Here is a 17,187-nt window from a genome sequence, read left to right as displayed (position 1 = left end):
TTTTTAAATAACTAGTAGTCTCACATTTAGCAGAGTACCTAGCACATAGCACATGCTTAATAAATCCTTATTAACTTATTGACTTGAGTTGGCTGGCAGTTGGTATAACAAGCATCAAGTCTAGTGACTTCATAATTGATGTATTCAACATTTAATGCATAATATCAACATCACAGTGACTAGTGCACACTTAATAAATACTCATTGACTAATTAACCATCTAATTTAAAATAACAATGTTAACAAAAAGGAGAAATCCCCTGATCCAGACTACTCTACCATCTTCCAAGGGTTTCTATGCCTCTAGTGAAAATAGAAATATTCTCTGAAAAGCTCCAGGACCCCTGGGTATGCATATGCGGAACCTTCTTCACCAGGAGCCATTTTTGCCTCACCACTGCTCCATTCTGCCTATAAAGCTGTTGTACTTTTCTGTTTCTGAGGTCACCATTTGCTGTTTCTTCTCAAAATGGCTGACAATTGCTGTTGGATTCCTCCTTTTCCTCTGAACTGCTATAATTTACTAGAGCCTACTTCCCTATTGGAGCCAGGGATTCTACTGTCTCAAAGAATTTTATCACACTTTTGTGAGATTGCGCAGGTAATTGAGACTAATCATTCAATCAATATTATCTTCAATTCTTTTGTTGAGTTCATAACCACATCCAATTGGCACAGAAATTTGTCCTTTAGGGAAAAGACCACTTTTTTTAACCCATTCTATTCTCTTTTCCCTTTCCCCTACCTCCAGTGGAAATTCCTCTAGGCATACTTGACATTTGGCTTGGGGCAAGGAAATCCCTCTCAGTTGCATTGATGTCCCTGGCAGCTAGCATCAGATATTTTCATACTACTCTGGAGCAAAAGAACTTCAGAGGTGTTCTGGAAGTAGCAAGGCAGAATTGGCAATTTTTATCATGCATTTTATCATGCATTTTGTGACTGCCCTAGTCACTATCTTTTTTACACAAAGTCTAAAAGAATAACATTTTCTTAATATTCTTCATTCTTTATATTCATTCAGAGACAGCAAGGTAGCACAATAGATACAATTTTGGGCTTGGAAGAAATAAGACCAAAGTTCAAATCCTTCCTCAAATACTTAACCTAGCCATGTGACCCTAAGAAAATAACTTAACTTCTATTTGCCTCAGTTTCCTCATCTATAAAATGGAAATAATAACACCACCTACCTTCTAGGATTGTTTGAAGATCAAATGAGATAATATCTGTAAAGTGGTTAGAACATTACCTGGCACATAGTGGCCATTATATATGTCTATAGTCTATATTCTAACTATATTCATAATTTATCTTCATCTGATATAATACTGTTTCTTTCATTGTTAGTCTAGCTGACTGCATGTTTTAAAGCAATAAGTTAAAATCTAGAGATTTGGGAACTATGTTATTCAAAATCAGAAGGCATGCTTCCCTGAAAGAAAACCATTTCTCAAATAATATAGATTCAGATTATACAGTGCTATATTTATTTATTTGATGACTTATATGGAGTTTATTGTCATGGGATCTAAAATGGAAATATCCTCTAGAAATACCCCAGAGTTCCCTAAAGAACTGATATAATTCATCCTGAGCTTCCAGTTAGTTCTGACATTTTCCATTTATTTGGCCTTGGTCCTGATACATAATATTTGGTTCTGTTTCTGCCTGTCACAAGTAATATATAAACACTCACAAACACACACAAGTTGTTTTAAAGTCATATTACATCTGTAATTCAAATCAACAAAAGGCAAAGAATTTCAGTCATTTCTTGTAATTTCTTTATATGGATCTGTTGTGGCAGATATTACAAAATATCAAATGTGGGTCTGCAGCCTCTGTGATATCTGGCTCCCTTTATTAACATGCTGTTTGGGGGGGGAGGGGGAGTTGGACTACCCTGGACTGTGTTCTATCTGTCTTTTTATCTGAAGGATTGTCATGGATTGGGCCCCATTATTTGACAGGTAACATGTTTGAATCTATGAAAAAATAAATTACGTTGGGCACAGATACACCTACAAATGTAAATATACACTTACAAATCATGAAATATATCCTTTACCTAACTAAAATCTGACTCTTTAATTTAATCATCTTGATAAGTGAATCTTAAAATCTTCTACTTTGGAGGTTCAGATCCCAAATTTGAGATTCTTGCTTAAAATTTATCTGGGTATAGGTGCATCTGAACCTCCTTTTCATTTCTGTACCATTTTTGTACATTAAGCCTCAACCATCAAAAAAAAAAAAAAAAAGAAAAAGAAAAAGAAAAAAAAAGTAATCCTCTTAATTTGCCATGATCCATTTATTCCAGACCATTGCCTTTAAGGTCAAACTTTGCATCATTTGTATTTCTTCTATTAAATTATTGATTCTAGATTGATAACTGTTACCCACTATGCACCCTCTTAGTCCTGTAATCCCAACCCTGTTATGTCCTTGTCCAGATGCTCTTGACCAACCCTGTCTTTGTGTTGTGTGAACTGCCTCTCTTAGTCAGCCACCATCTTGATGGTAAAAGAAGTTTTTTCACTGCATTGGATGGGAGCTACAGCCTTGGGCCACCAAAGTAGATAAGAATACAGTAAGCAAAAGAGGAGCATTGAGAAAGAAGTCTGTTCAACTTCTGGGATTTGATGTTGTTCTTCCAGGAAATTTAGGTGTGCTACAGTTGCTGACTGGCTTTCGTGTCATTCCTTCCAGCAGTTAAAATATGTTCAGAGAAAACTTGCCATTTTCATGATGAAATAGCTCTTTCTTCCAACAACAACAACAACAAAAATGGTAACAATTTATCTCATCAGAAAAAGATGTGACTTTTATTATCAGAAAGCTAGGGTTACAGATCTGATAAGCTCTTTAGTCCTTACTAGAAAAAAAAAAAAAAAAAGTATTTTTCTTCATTCAGTCAAAAAGAGAAAGATAGTAGGCCTTTTGAGAATGAATTGATATGTGCCTACTTAGGTGAAAAAGCATACAAAAATGCATTGAAGCTAAGGCCATATTTGATTACTTCCTACATTATATATTTTCTGAGTAATATTCAGGTTATTTGTTGTATTGTTTGTGGGTTGTTGTTTTTTGTTGTTGTTGTTGTTTTTTTGTCTTTCCATCCTTCTTGAATCAAAGTACACCTAAATAGCTTTAATACTATTATTATTCTTTGATAGATAATAATTTCTCATGATTTGTTTTTTAAAAATCATGGTGCTTATGCATTGCATTTTATTCAGTCTTTAGTGGTTGTCAAGAATTTTGCACATGCTCGTTGGAAATTAACGCACATCCTAGTGCACTCTCAATCACTTAATCAAAAAAAAAAAAAATTAAAAATTTAAGTACTGACTATGCCCCAGACACTATACTAGAGACTAGGGAACCCAAAACAAAAGTGAGATAGTTCCTACCTTCAAAGAGTTTACAATACATTTAGGGGGAAACAACATGTCTACTAAATAAATACAAATTTACCATCTATATACCATCTACACATGCACAAACTTAAGGAGGGAATTCATAATTGGGAGAATTTAAAAAGGCCTCTTAAGAAGGGGCACTTAATACCCTTTGATCCAGCAGTGTTTTGCTTTGGGCTTGTATTCCAAAGAAATCATCAAGGAGGAAAAGAGAACCACATTGCAAAAATATTTGAGGCAACCCTTTTTGTAGTGGCAAGAAACTGGAAACTGAGTGGATGCTTATCGTTTGAAGAATGGCTGAATAAATTATGGTATATGAATATGATGGAATATTATTGTCCTATAAGAAAGGATAAGCAGGATGGTTTCAGACAGGCCTGGAGAAACTTATATGAACAGATGTAAAGTCTGGGCTAGCTCCCTAAAGGGCTCAGAATCAGCCAGAGTCGGGATAAGCAAAAGTCCTTGCCCCACGTTGGGCACCAAAATGTATTGTTCTGTTTTTTCTAAATTGTGAATCGTTTTCTTGGGAGCAAGTTTCTTGGGGAGCTTCTGGAGGCAGCCTTGGCTTTAGTTCCAGTTCAGTAATCCCAAATCCAGCCAGGAGTTAAAGTCCGGATCCTTTATTGTGTCCTTCAAAGCCTTGTCTCCTTTACTTGGGGCTTGGCTAGCTTTCTTGAGGCCTTCCTCTCTTTTTGGTTGCCCATGAGTTCTTGTCAGGACTAGCCAGCACGAACGTCAAAGTGGGAATGAAATCTTGACTCTGCCTCCAAAAGTGTGGGATTTGGGTTTCCCAGAAGTCAATCCTAGATGTGAATCTCCCGGCAGTCCATGAGCAGGCTTTTCCTTTAGACTTGTGAATTTCCTGGACTTGCGAATCCACTAAATCCTGGCTCTGAATCTCCTCAAACTTCCCCAAAGTTCTCCCTTTGACTCACTCCTGATTCCCAGAGAGTGGGCTTTTATATCCTCCCAAAGAATGGGCTTGTGGGTACTCCCTGGGCTTGTGGGAGCTCCTTAAAGGACCAATGAGCTAGCTCCTTTAAAGGTGTAAACTCTTTCAAAGATTTGAACTCTTTTAAAGGTGTAGACTCCTTTAAAGGTTTGAACTCCTTTAAAGGTATGAACCAAGAACCTTGTCTAAAGTTCTGGCCCATAACATCTATAAGAATCCTAACAAACAGATGCTAAGTGAAATGAGCAGAACCAGGAGATCATTATACACAACAGCAAGATTATACAAAGATCAATTCACATGGATGTAGTTCTCTTCAATAATGAGATGATTCAGACCAGTTCCAATGGTCTTCTGATGAAGAGACCCATATACATGCAGAAAGAGGACTGTGGGAACTGAGTGTGTATCACAAAATAGTATTTTCACTCTTTTTTGTTGTTTGCTTGCATTTTGTTTTCTTTCTGATTTTTTCCTTTTTGTTGGATTACTTGCCACCTAGGGGAAGGGATGAGGGGGAAAGAGGGAAAAAATTTGCATACAAGGTTTTGCAAGGGTGAATGTTAAAATTATTCATGCATATATTTGAAAATAACAAGCTTTAATTAAAAAAAAAAAGAAAAGAAAAGAAAAAGAAAGAAAGCGGCACTTATGCTGAGCCTTAAAAGATCCTAAGGATCCCAAAAAGCAGAGGTGAGGAAAAAGTGAATTATAAGTGGAGGGAACTCTTAGGTTGATTCAAGAGTGATTGCACACCCAAATATTCCCCCTCCCATATTTCCTTAATTTTATGATTTCTATCTTGGCCTCCTCACTAATTCTCCTTATAACCAATTTTCATCACTGTCTTAGCCTCAGGTAGATTCCCACATTCCTCCTATCAGGCCTTAAACATAGAGTTTCAGAAGTGCCAAGGGCCAAAAGATTGCCAGGCTTCTGTAAAAAGGAACCCTAGATAGAGCAGCCTCCTGCTTATGTTTCTGCATCACAGCCTTTCAGTGACTTCATAGGACACAATAACATGAGAGGTCCAACAGTTGAGGGCTTTATCAAAATTAAGCTTTATAACCCATTTTCAATAATGGACCTCACTGTTTTTCTGCCTAAATTCATTTCCCAAAGATTTACATACTCCTACCTTTCCCTCCCCTTTTATATTGAATTTCTAGCTGCAGAAATATAAACTCCCAAACCATCTCTAGCTATCCTTTTTCTTATGTCCATCCAGATCAACCTATTGCCACAATGTCTTACTCTTTATTTGACCATTCTGTCCATTTGATCCTCTGAAATTCCTAATTCATAATAAACAATCTCATCTTGCTCTGCTTCCTCTGTTCCATCTTCTGATGCTCCTTAAGAATTGGCTCCCTCCTGATAAAACCACATACCTAGCCACTTTTTTTCCCATTGATTGGTTATATTTTCATTTAGGTACTTGCTCTCAATTGCCACTTCAGAACTACAATCCAAATTTATCATCAAAACCAGCCTCTGGTAGCTGGTATTGTCCAGACCTTCTCCCTCTTTTCTCAGTTCAGAGCCTGGCACATAATCTGTCTCTACCCCAAATTCTGCTGTCATTTTAGGGGAATACCTCAAATATTCTAACTTTTTGTTTTCTTAATCTACTACATTATTTAATATTCCAAACCATTTTAGCTACATTTTTGCACCTTTACTTGCTTTTCTATTCCTTCTAACCTCTCCAGAATTTGGTTTCCAATCTAAACAAATTAAACCAACTATCCCCTAAGTTATTGATACTCTCTATCAAATCTATCTTTATGCTTGTTCTACTCTTCATCAAATCTGAAAAAAATGTTAACTATCTTCTCCTGTTAGATATTCTTTTCTGTGTTTCCATGATGCTCTTTCATGGTTCCCCTTCTGCTTCTCTGACCACATCTTCTCAATCTCTCTTGCTGAATCTTCATTCATATCACACCCATTAATCATGGGTGTCTCTCAATATTGTGTTCTAGTTCCTCTTTTCTTTATATAAACTCATTTGCTCTCATCAGCTCTCATGGTTTGTATTATCTTGTCTCTAAAGATGATTCTCAGATTTTTAAGTAATACTTTAGTCTCTCCTGAGCTCCAGTTTCACATTACTAATTGCCTATTGAGCATTTCAAATTGGATATTTTCTAAGGATTTCAGATTCAACATGTTCAAAACAAACTTCATTATTTATTCCCAAACCTATTGCTTTTCTGAACTTCCCTATTATTATTGAGGATACTACCATCCTTCCAATTATTCAGATTCACAATTTTTGTGTCTTCCTCAGCTCCTTTCATTTCCTACTCACATAGAATTGGCAGTCAAATCTCAGAATTTCCTTATTTACAACAAATCTTTCATCCTTTACCTTTCTCCAAGTCACACAGATACCCCTGAAATTCATGTTCTTCTCTTCTCTCACCTGGACTATTGCAATGACCTAATTCAGTCCCTGGCACATAGTAGGTGCTTAATAAACATTTGTAGAATCGAATTACTTGAATTTTTTGCCTCAAGTATTCACTATAATCCATCCTTCACATAATTAACAAAGTAATTTTCCTAAATTGCAGGAATGACCATGTCACTGTTGTGCCACAATTCCCTTTTATTGTCCTGACTCAGTTTCCCTAATTTTCCTGCTTCAATTTCCCTAAATTGTTCTGACTCAGTTTCCCTAATTATTCTGCCTCAATCCCCTTAGTTGTTGCAAACCCCTGCTCTGATTAGTTAAAACTGATATAACTCAGGGGTTATAAATTGTCAATGTGTAAACTCAAGATAAGAGGAACTCCAGACTTCCTTAACTCCCAGTTTGTTAGAATTTATGGTCCTTCCCCCCAACCTGTCAGAACTGGATTGATGGTTCCTGCCTGGAGATTCCATCCCCCTGCCTTTCTTTCATATGTATAAATATGTCATTAAGAACTCACATTGGCTGCTGAATGCTTTGAACATTAACCCTGGGGGCATCATGCCTCCAGCACAATCTCTCCCTTTCAAATAAATTATTAAAAACTCTCTGATCTCTATCCTGCCTCAGTTTCTCAGTTTCAGCAATTACATCACCCCCTGCTAAATAAACTCCACTGGATTTGAAACTAAATCCTTGGAATCCAGAGTCAGTGCTCTTCTCACTAAAATATGCTGCTTTCTTCTCTTCTAACCCATTATTTTATAGATAAGGAAATTAAGGGGCAGCTAGGTGGCACAGTGGATAGAGCACCAGCCCTGAATTCAGGAGGACCCGAGTTCAAATCTGATCTCAGACACTTAACACTTCCTAGTTGTGTGACCCTGGGCAAGTCACTTAACCCCAGCCTCAGAAAAGAAAAGAAAATTTAAAATAAAGTAGATAAGGAAATTAAAGTTCAGAGAAATTTAAAAAATTCCAGGGGAGGATTCTGGGAAGATGAAGGAGTGAGTTGGTAAATTTCAAGCTCTCCAGATCTCCCCCAAAATAGAATAAATGTGCTCCTCTTGGGGAAACATAGACTGTTGAAAAATCAAGATAGAGCAAGAATCCTCCAGGTACAGCCTGAGAAGATCTGAAAAAAGACTAGAGGCCAGGGATTAATCCTTGTGAAGTGCAAACACTTCCTGGTTAGCTCCACACAAAAAAATAGTGGGAAGCCCCAGGGTGAGCAGGATGTGGGGACTCTTTGTGGTGTCTGGGTCTAAGCCCAGGAAGACTGAGGAACCTTGGCTGATTAGAAAACCAGGCCCAGCTGTGCTGCAGAGACTTGGCCCTGCATGAGAAGGAACCAGCACTATGAATGCAGAGGCTGTGGGGCAGGGCTGCTGCAGCTTCAGGCACTTCTGGAGGAAAGAGATCTTGGTTTGGGGTTCTTGGTCAGAGGAAAGAGCTGAAGGGAAGCTTGAAGCACTATCTCTTCATCCCATAATTAGAGAAGCTTACACTAATATCTCTTATTTAAAAAGAAAATAGCTGGCAAAGAAGAAAAAATACTACCATAGAATTTTACTGTGGGAACAGGGAAGACCTGGGTTCATCTTCAGAGGAGGACACTGAAGTAAAAAGAGTTGCTTCTATATAAAATGGCTCCCTGCCCAGAAACATATTGATAGAACCCAAATTTTTTTTTAAATCAAATAAGAGACATTGAGGAAAAACGAATACATAGATAGAAACTATCCAAGAAAAACAAAAAGATTATGAAAAAAAGTTAACCAACTAGAAAAAGAGATAGAACCTCAAAAATGAAAATAACTCTTTGAAAATTAGAATTGGACAAGGAGAATCTCACAAGCTATGGAGAAATAACAAAACAAATTCTAAAGAATGAAAAAATAGAACAGAATATGACTTCTCAAGGAGGTGAGAACCCCCCAAAAGAGGTGATCACACCTTCCATGATTGCTCAAAAAAGGGGCAAAAACACCATTAAAGGAGGTGATTACACCCTCCCTGACGTCTCAGGAAGGGAGATGAAAACATCAAAGGAAATGGGAAATCAAATCAGATCAGCAGGTTTCTGAAGGGTCTCATTTGAAACAGGTATACATAAATCCATCACTATGGGAGGTATTACACCTAATTATATAAATTACATAAGCACATAGTAATGTGCTAGTAGTGATGTAACAAATAACATGAATCAACATAAGGATTTATACATGTCCATAAGTCCTAGAATTAGTCCAAAACAAATCTATTGTCCATTACTTCACATGTGTAGAGAATCCAATGATTCCTGCAAGTTTTTTTTAATGTATACTTTTTAAAAATTAATTTTATAACTATAACATTTTTTGACAGTACATATGCATAGGTAATTTTTTTTACAACATTATCCCTTGCACTCCCTTTTGTTCTGAATTTTCCCCTCCTTCCCTCCACCTCCTCCCCTATGGCAGGCATTCCCATACATATTAAATATGTTATAGTATATCGTAGATACAATAAACGTGTGCAGAACAAAATTTGTTGTTGTGGTTTCAAAGGAAGAATTGGATTCAGAAGGTTAAAAAAAAAAAAAAAACCTGGGAAGAAAAACAAAAATGCAGTTTACACTCATTTCCCAGTGTTCCTTCTCCGGGTATAACTAATTCTGTCCATCATTGATCAATTGAATCTGAGTTAAATCTTCTCTTTGTCACAGATATCCACTTCCATCAGAATTCATCCTCATACAGTATTGCTGTTGAAGTGTATAATGATCTCCTGATTCTGCTCATTTCACTCAGCATCAGTTGATGTAAGTCTCTCCAAGCTTCTCTGTATTCATCCTGCTGGTTATTTCTTACAAAACAATAATATTCCATAACATTCATATACCATAATTTACCCAATTGATGAGCATCCATTCATTTCCCAGTCACTACAAAAAGGGCTGTCACAAACATTTTGGCACATACAGGTCCCTTTCCCTTTTTTAGTATTTCCTTGGGATATAAGCCCAGTAATAGCACTACTGGATCAAAGGGTATTCATAGTTGGATAACTTTTTAGGCATAGTTCCAGATTGCTCTCCAGAATGGTTGGATTCTTTCACAACTCCACCAACAAGGCATCAGTGTCCCAGTTTTCCCACAGCCCCTCCAACATTCATCATTATTTTTTCCTATCATCTTAGCCAATCTGACAGGTGTGTAGTGGTATCTCAGAGTTGTCTTAATTTGCATTTCTCTGATCAATAATGATTTGGAACACTCTTTCATATGAGTGGAAATCGTTTCAATTTCATCATCTGAAAATTGTCTGTTCATATCCTTTAACCATTTATCAATTGGAGAATGGCTTGATTTCTTATAAATTAAAGTCAATTCTCTGTATATTTTGGAGATGAGTGAGGCCTTTATCAGAACTTTTAACTGTAAAAATGTTTTCCCAATTTGTTACTTCCCTTCTAATCTTGTTTGCATTAGTTTTGTTTGCACAAAACCTTTTTAATTTGATGTAATCAAAATTTTCTATTTTGTGATCAATAATGATCTCTAATCCTTCTTTGGTCACAAATTCCTTCTTCCTCCACAAGTCTGAGAGGTAAACTATCCTATGTTCCTTTAATTTATTTATGATTTCGTTCTTTATGCCTAAATCTTGGACCCATTTTGATCTTATCTTAGTATGTGGTGTTAAGTGTGGGTCCATGCCTAGTTTCTGCCATACTAATTTCCAGTTTTCCCAGCAGTTTTTGTCAAATAATGAATTCTTATCCCAAAATTTGGGATCTTTGGGTTTGTCAAACACTAGATTGCTATTTTTATTCACTATCTTACCCTGTGAACCTACCCTATGCCACTGATCAACTAGTCTACTTCTTAGCCTATACCAAATAGTTTTGGTGACTGCTGCTTTATAATATAGTTTTAGATCAGGTACAGCTAGGCCACCTTCATTTGATTTTTTTTTCATTAATTCCCTTGAAATTCTCGACCACTTGTTCTTCCATATGAATTTTGTTGTTATTTTTTCTAGGTCATTAAAATAGTTTCTTGGGAGTCTGATTGGTATAGCACTAAATAAATAGATTAGTTTAGAGAGTATTGTCACCTTTATTATATTCACTCAGCCTATCCATGAGCACTTAACATTTTTCCAATTATTTAAGTCTGATTTTATTTTTGTGGCAAGTGTTTTGTAACTTTGCTCATATAATTCCTGGCTTTCCTTTGGTAGATAGATTCCCAAATATTTTATACTCTTGACATTTGTTTTGAATGGAATTTCTCTTTATATGTCTTGCTGTTGCATTTTGTTGGTAATGTATAAAAATCCTGAGGATGTATGTGGATTTATTTTATATCCTGCAACTTTGCTAAAGTTATGAATTATTTCTAATAACTTTTTATTAGAATCTCTGGGGTTCCCTAAATATACCATCATCTCATCTGCAAAGAGTGACAGTTTGGTTTCCTCATTACCTACTCTAATTCCTTTAATCTCTTTCTCGACTCTTATTGCAGAGGCTAGCGTTTCTAATATAATATTGAATAGTAATGGTGTTGTGGGCAGCCTTGTTTCCCTCCTGACATTACTGGGAAAGGTTCCAGTTTATCGCCATTACATGTGATGTTTACTGATGGATTTAAATATATACTCCTGATTATTTTGAGGAATAGTCCATTTATTCCTATGCTCTCAAATGTTTTTAGTAGGAATGAATGTTGGATTTTCTCAAATGCTTTTTTTGCATCTATTGAGATGAACATATGGTTTTTGTTAATTTGGTTATTGATATAGTCGATTATGCTAATTTTTAGAATTTCAAGTTTTGTGTTTGTGTGGGGTTTTTTAATCTGTTCCTTTTCTAGCATTTTTAGTTGTAAGCCCAATTCATTGACCTTCTTTTTCTCTATTTTATGCAAGTAGGTCTCTAGAAATATAAAATTTCCCCTTATTACTGCTTTGGCTGCATCCCACACATTTTGTATGACATCTCATTATTGTTATTTCCTAATATTGAACCAGTCCTACATTCCTGGTATAAATCCCACTTGGTCATAGTGTATTATCCTGGGGATGATTTTCTGAAGTCTTTTTGCTAATATCTTATTTAAGATTTTAGCATCAATATTCATTAGGGAGATTGGTCTATAATTTTCTTTCTCTGTTTTCAACCTACCTGGTTTAGGTATCAGTACCATGTCCGTGTCATAAAAGGAATTTGGTAGGACTCCTTCAATCCCTATTTTTTCAAATAGTTTATATAGCATTGGAGTTAATTGTTCTTTAAATGTTTGGTAGAATTCACATGTAAATCCATCTGGTCCTGAGGATTTTTTTCTTCGAAAGTTGGTTAATAGCTTGTTCTATTTCTTTTTCTGAAATGGGACTATTTAGACTATTTACTTCTTCTTCTATTAATCTGGGCAAGCTAAATTTTTGAAGGTATTCTTCCATTTAATTTAAGTTATAGAATTTATTGGCATAAAGTTGGGCAAAGTAACTCCTAATTATTGTTCTAATTTCCTCTTCATTAGTGGCGAGTTCTCCCTTTTCATTTTTAAGACTAACAATTTGCTTTTCCTCTTTCCTTTTTTTAATCAGATTTACTAACGGTTTGTCTATTTTGTTGGTTTTTTCACAGAACCAACTCTTAGTTTTATTAATTAATTCATAGTTTTTTACTTTCAATTTTATTAATCTCTCCTTTTATTTTTAGAATTTCAAGTTTCGTGTTTGTATGGGGTTTTTTAATCTGTTCCTTTTCTAGCATTTTTAATTGTAAGCCCAATTCATTGACCTTCTCTTTCTGTATTTTATGCAAGTAAGCCTCTAGAAATATAAAATTTCCCCTTATTACTGCTTTGGCTGCATCCCACACATTTTGGTATGACATCTCATTATTGTCATTTTCTTGGGTGAAGTTATTAATTATGTCTATGATTTGCTCTTTCACCCAATCATTCTTTAGTATGAGATTATTTAGTTTCCAATTAGTTTTGGTCTATTTTCCCCTAGCTTTTTATTGAATGTTGTGATGTCCTGTTGTCTCTTAATTGTAATACTTCTCTGGGAGGAGGTTTCTTTTCAAATCTTTTTCTCTGTGAGCAGGTTTCTTGGGAGACTTCTGGAGTCTCCAACCAGAGCCAGAGCCAGAGGTAGAATCTAGAATCCCCCTCTTCCCGAATCTTGGCTCTGAATCTCCTCCAGCTTCCCGGAAGTTCTCCTGGGAAGTCTTGTCTTTGACCCAATCCAGACTCTTCTTAACCCAATCCAGACTGCTTCCTTCCTGACTGCCCTCCTCTTTTATCCTCCCAGAGAATGGGCTTGTGGGTACTCCAGGGACTTGTGGGAACTCCTACAGCCATTTGAGTTTGAGATTTTTATGTCCTAATATACGGTCAATTTTTGTATAGGTTCCATGAATTGCTGAGAAGAAAGTGTACTCCTTTCTGTCTCCATTTAGTTTTCTCCAAAGATCTATCATATCAAACTTTTGCTACCCTTTAGCAAGATATAGTGCCCTTCCTTATCTCTTTTAATTAGATTAATTTTTGCTTTTGCTTGATCTGAGATGAGGATGGCTACCCCTGCTTTTTTGGCTTCACCTGAAGTATAGTAGATTCTGCTCCAACCTTATATCTTTATTCTGTATGTATCACCCTGTTTCAGATGTGTTTCCTGTAAACAACATATTGTATGATTCTGGCTTTTAATCCAGTCTGCTAACTGCTTCCTCTTTATGGGGGCGTTTGTCCCATTCACATTTATGGTTAAAATGACTAATTCTATATTGCTTGCCATCCTGTTAACCCCTGCTTATGCTTTTCTCCTTTCCTTCTGCCTTACCCTCCTCCCCAGTATTAAACTTGTGAGCACCACTTGCTTTTCACAGCCTTCCCTTTTTAGTATCCCTCCCCTCCTGAGAATTCCTCCCCCTATTTTACCCCTTTTCCTCACAATTTCTGTATTCCCTTCCCCTTAGCTTACTCCTTCCCTTTTCACTTTTCCCCCCCTACTTTTCAATGAAGTGGAAGGAATTTCACCAAAAATCGAATATGTCTATATTTTTCTCTTTAAGCCAATTCTACTGAGAATATGATACACACTATGTTCATTCCCCTCATTCTTTCTCTCAGATATAATAGGTTAACTTTGCCTGTTCGTGAGATGTAGTACCACCACTTTATCCTTTTTTCTGATATAATTTCCTTTCCACCTCTAGTTTCTAGAACAAATTATACATGTGTTCTTTATATATCTTTATGGCAGAAATATATTTCTCAAGATTTCTTTTTAACTTTTTAGAAATCTCTTGAGTTCTGTATTTGGAGATCAAACTTTTTGTTTAGATCCAGTTTTTTCATCAAGAATAGATGGAATTCATTTATTTCATTAAATGTCCATCTTCTTCCCTGGAAAAAGATGCTCATTTTTGCTGGATAAGTTATTCTTGGCTGCATACCAAGTTCCTTAGCCTTTCAGAATATCATATTCCAGGCCCTTTGATCCTTTAATGTGGATGCTGCTAGATCCTGGGTAATCCTTATTGTGGCTCCTCCATATCTGAATTGATTTTTTTTCTAGCAGCTTGCAATATTTTTTCCTTTATTTGATGGTTCTTGAACTTGGCCACTATATTTCTTGGCATTTTGATTTTCAGTAGATGATTGATGATTTTTTTTCAAATCCTTAATTTTTTCCAGATCAAAAGGAGTGTATCTTCTCCTTTGTTGACATGAAGAGTCAAGCTCTTCAATCACAGGGTATGCATTTATTTTTAAATCAGATATATCCTGTCCTTCTTTCTTAGCCTTAACCAGTGCCTTTTGTAATCTTGTCATAGGCTGCTTCATAGATGGTGCCCCTTTCCCTCCTCCTTCTCCCTCCACCCATGAAGGATTAATTGAGGTAGGTCAGGGGTTGGAGAATGCCCTAATTTTTCCTGCTGTGAAGCACCACACTCAGAATTGTACTTACCTCCATTCTTATATGATTCTTCCTCCTTTTCACCTAGTGTGTCTGAATCCTCCCTCTCCTGCTTTTTCTTCTTTTTCCTTATTCTATAACTTATATAATTTCCTAAAGCCAGTGGTATTAAATTATATGTATAAAGTGTTTCTTTGGAAATTGAGTCAGGTCCATTATCATTGTAGTATTCACATAGTTGCTCTCCTACTAATTTCTACTCATCTGGATTTAATTCTTTTTCCTTAGAGAACCAAGGAGATGTATACTGTACTGTTTCTAAAAGTTCAATGATCTGCTCCCAAATTACAATCAAACTTTGGCTTTTAATGAGTTTAACCAAGCTTTCAACAAATTTTCCTTGATGTGGAGAAATCTGCTTTCTAAACATTTGTTCCATTTTAACTGGAATACTACTTTAGCCTTTTATAAAGTTTCCTTCTTGTACTCATCCTAATTTCTGGGTCACAGATGAAGCTTATTGGCCCCACATTAGGTGCCAAAATATAATGTTCTCACCAAAATGTAATGTTCTGTGTTTCGAGTTTTATTGGGGATCTCTAGAGGCAGCCTTCATTTCGGTTCAGTAATCATCACACAAGTAGCCAGGTGTTAAAGTCCAAATCCTTTATTGTCTTCTTCAAAGTCTTGTCTTCTTTTTTTTGCCTCATTTTGCTGAAATTCTACTTTAGCTCTTTAACAAAGTTTCCTTGTTTTACTCAACCTAATTTCTAGGTCAGAAAGACTTTTCCACTTGATCAGGATCAGAGGCTTTTCTGCTGGAATCAGGATTGCGTCTGTCTCATGTTCGGGCGCCAAAATGTGAAGTCTTGTCTAGCTCCCTGAAGGGTTCAAAATCAGCCAAAGACAGGATAAGCAAAAATCCTTGCCCCACGTTGGGCACCAAAATGTGATGTTCTGTTGTCTCTAAATTATAATCATTCTCTGGGAGGAGAACTCTTGGGAAGCTTCTGGGGAGGCAGCCTTAGTTTTAGTTTCAGTACCAGTAATCCCCAAAATGCAGCCAGGAGTTAAAGTCCAGATCCTATATTGTGTCCTTCAAAGTCTTGAATCTTTTCCTGTCAGAATGTTTCCAACCAGCTTCAGTCTCTAGCTCCCTCTGAATCCAAAGCCTCCAGCCAGCACAAAGGTAGATGTGGGAATGAAATCTTGACTCTGAATCTCCTAGAGTGTGGGAATCAGACTCTGCCTCCGAGAATGTGGGATTTGGGGTTTCCCAGGATTCAATCCTAGTTGTGAATCTCCCCGAAGTCCATGAGCAGGCTTTTTCTTTAGACTTGTGAATCTGCTCTTGTCCAAGTGTCCCCAGCCAGCACTATAATAGAATCTTGAATGACTCCTCCTTCCTGAATCCTGGCTCCTTATATCCTCCCAGAGAATGGGCTTGTGGGTACTCCATGGGCTTGTGGAAACTCTTTATAGAACCAATGAGCAAACTCTTTTAAAGGTGTAAACTCCTTTAAAGGTTTGAACTCCTTTAAAGGTCTGAACTCTGAGCTAGAGAATTGTTAAGTACCAGACTTAGCACCTAGTAATAATCCTAACACTGAGTATATTTTCTTTCTCTCCCTCTCACCCCTTTGTCCATGTATCCCTGCTGCAGTCAGAGAAGGAGGAAAAGAAGAAAAAGAAAGACTTTCCTTTATAAATTATCCTCTTAATCCTGGGGAGGCCTTAATTTAGTTGAATTTGTTTAATTTAATTTACATACACACAAAAATCATTTATGTCAACATTGGCGTTATATGTTGGTCACATCTAAAAACCTATATAAAGTTATGAAATATGAAGCAATTATATCAAATAATGCAGTTAACCTTCATATAGCATTTGTTTTATATACTAAGTATCTTTGCAATCATGTGATTTTCACAATAACAACCATCATTATTAGTTCTCTTTAAAAATTAAAAAAATAGATGGAAATAAAATAATTTGCCATAAATTACATAGCTAATACATATCCACAACTGAAACAGAGAATGGTGGTTTTGCCAAATTCAGAGATTTACTGGCTTTCTCACTTCACACTGCAATGCTGGGTACTGCCAGGAGCACCCAGATTCTTCCCAGGCAATTGCTGGGCAGAACCTTCTGAAGACTAGGGTAACTGGTGCCAGGATCTCCCTTTGATGGAAGTTCCAGGAACTAGAACTCAAGGAATGCTGACCCCCCCCCTCATCCCCACTTCCCCAAGCAGGGTTGGGGGGGTGGTCAGGCAAGGGGGGTCCCTATAGTTCTTTCTTCTTCCCCCATTTCTACAGATGAGGCAGAATTTGAGTTTCCCTAAAGTTCTTCACCATTCTCTTTTCTTAATCTAATCTGACATGAGAGGGCTTAACAGACAGAGAGACTTGGGCTGCATTGATCTTATTACCAATCCCCACAACTGAGATGAA

At 36.6% G+C, this 17,187-nt stretch overlaps 1 pseudogene; it reads right to left on the bottom strand.

Moving 5' to 3' along the window:
- The window catches only part of LOC141547292 (small ribosomal subunit protein uS5 pseudogene), a 71,603-nt pseudogene extending 65,636 nt beyond the window's left edge, over positions 1-5,967 (bottom strand).
- Positions 5,968-17,187: the final 11,220 nt, after the last annotated feature.

This window comes from Sminthopsis crassicaudata, chromosome 6 (genome assembly GCF_048593235.1).
Source record: "Sminthopsis crassicaudata isolate SCR6 chromosome 6, ASM4859323v1, whole genome shotgun sequence".
In the NCBI taxonomy this organism is placed as follows: domain Eukaryota; kingdom Metazoa; phylum Chordata; class Mammalia; order Dasyuromorphia; family Dasyuridae; genus Sminthopsis; species Sminthopsis crassicaudata.
Note: the sequence above shows the minus strand (reverse complement) of the source record. Positions and strands in the feature narration are given on the sequence as shown.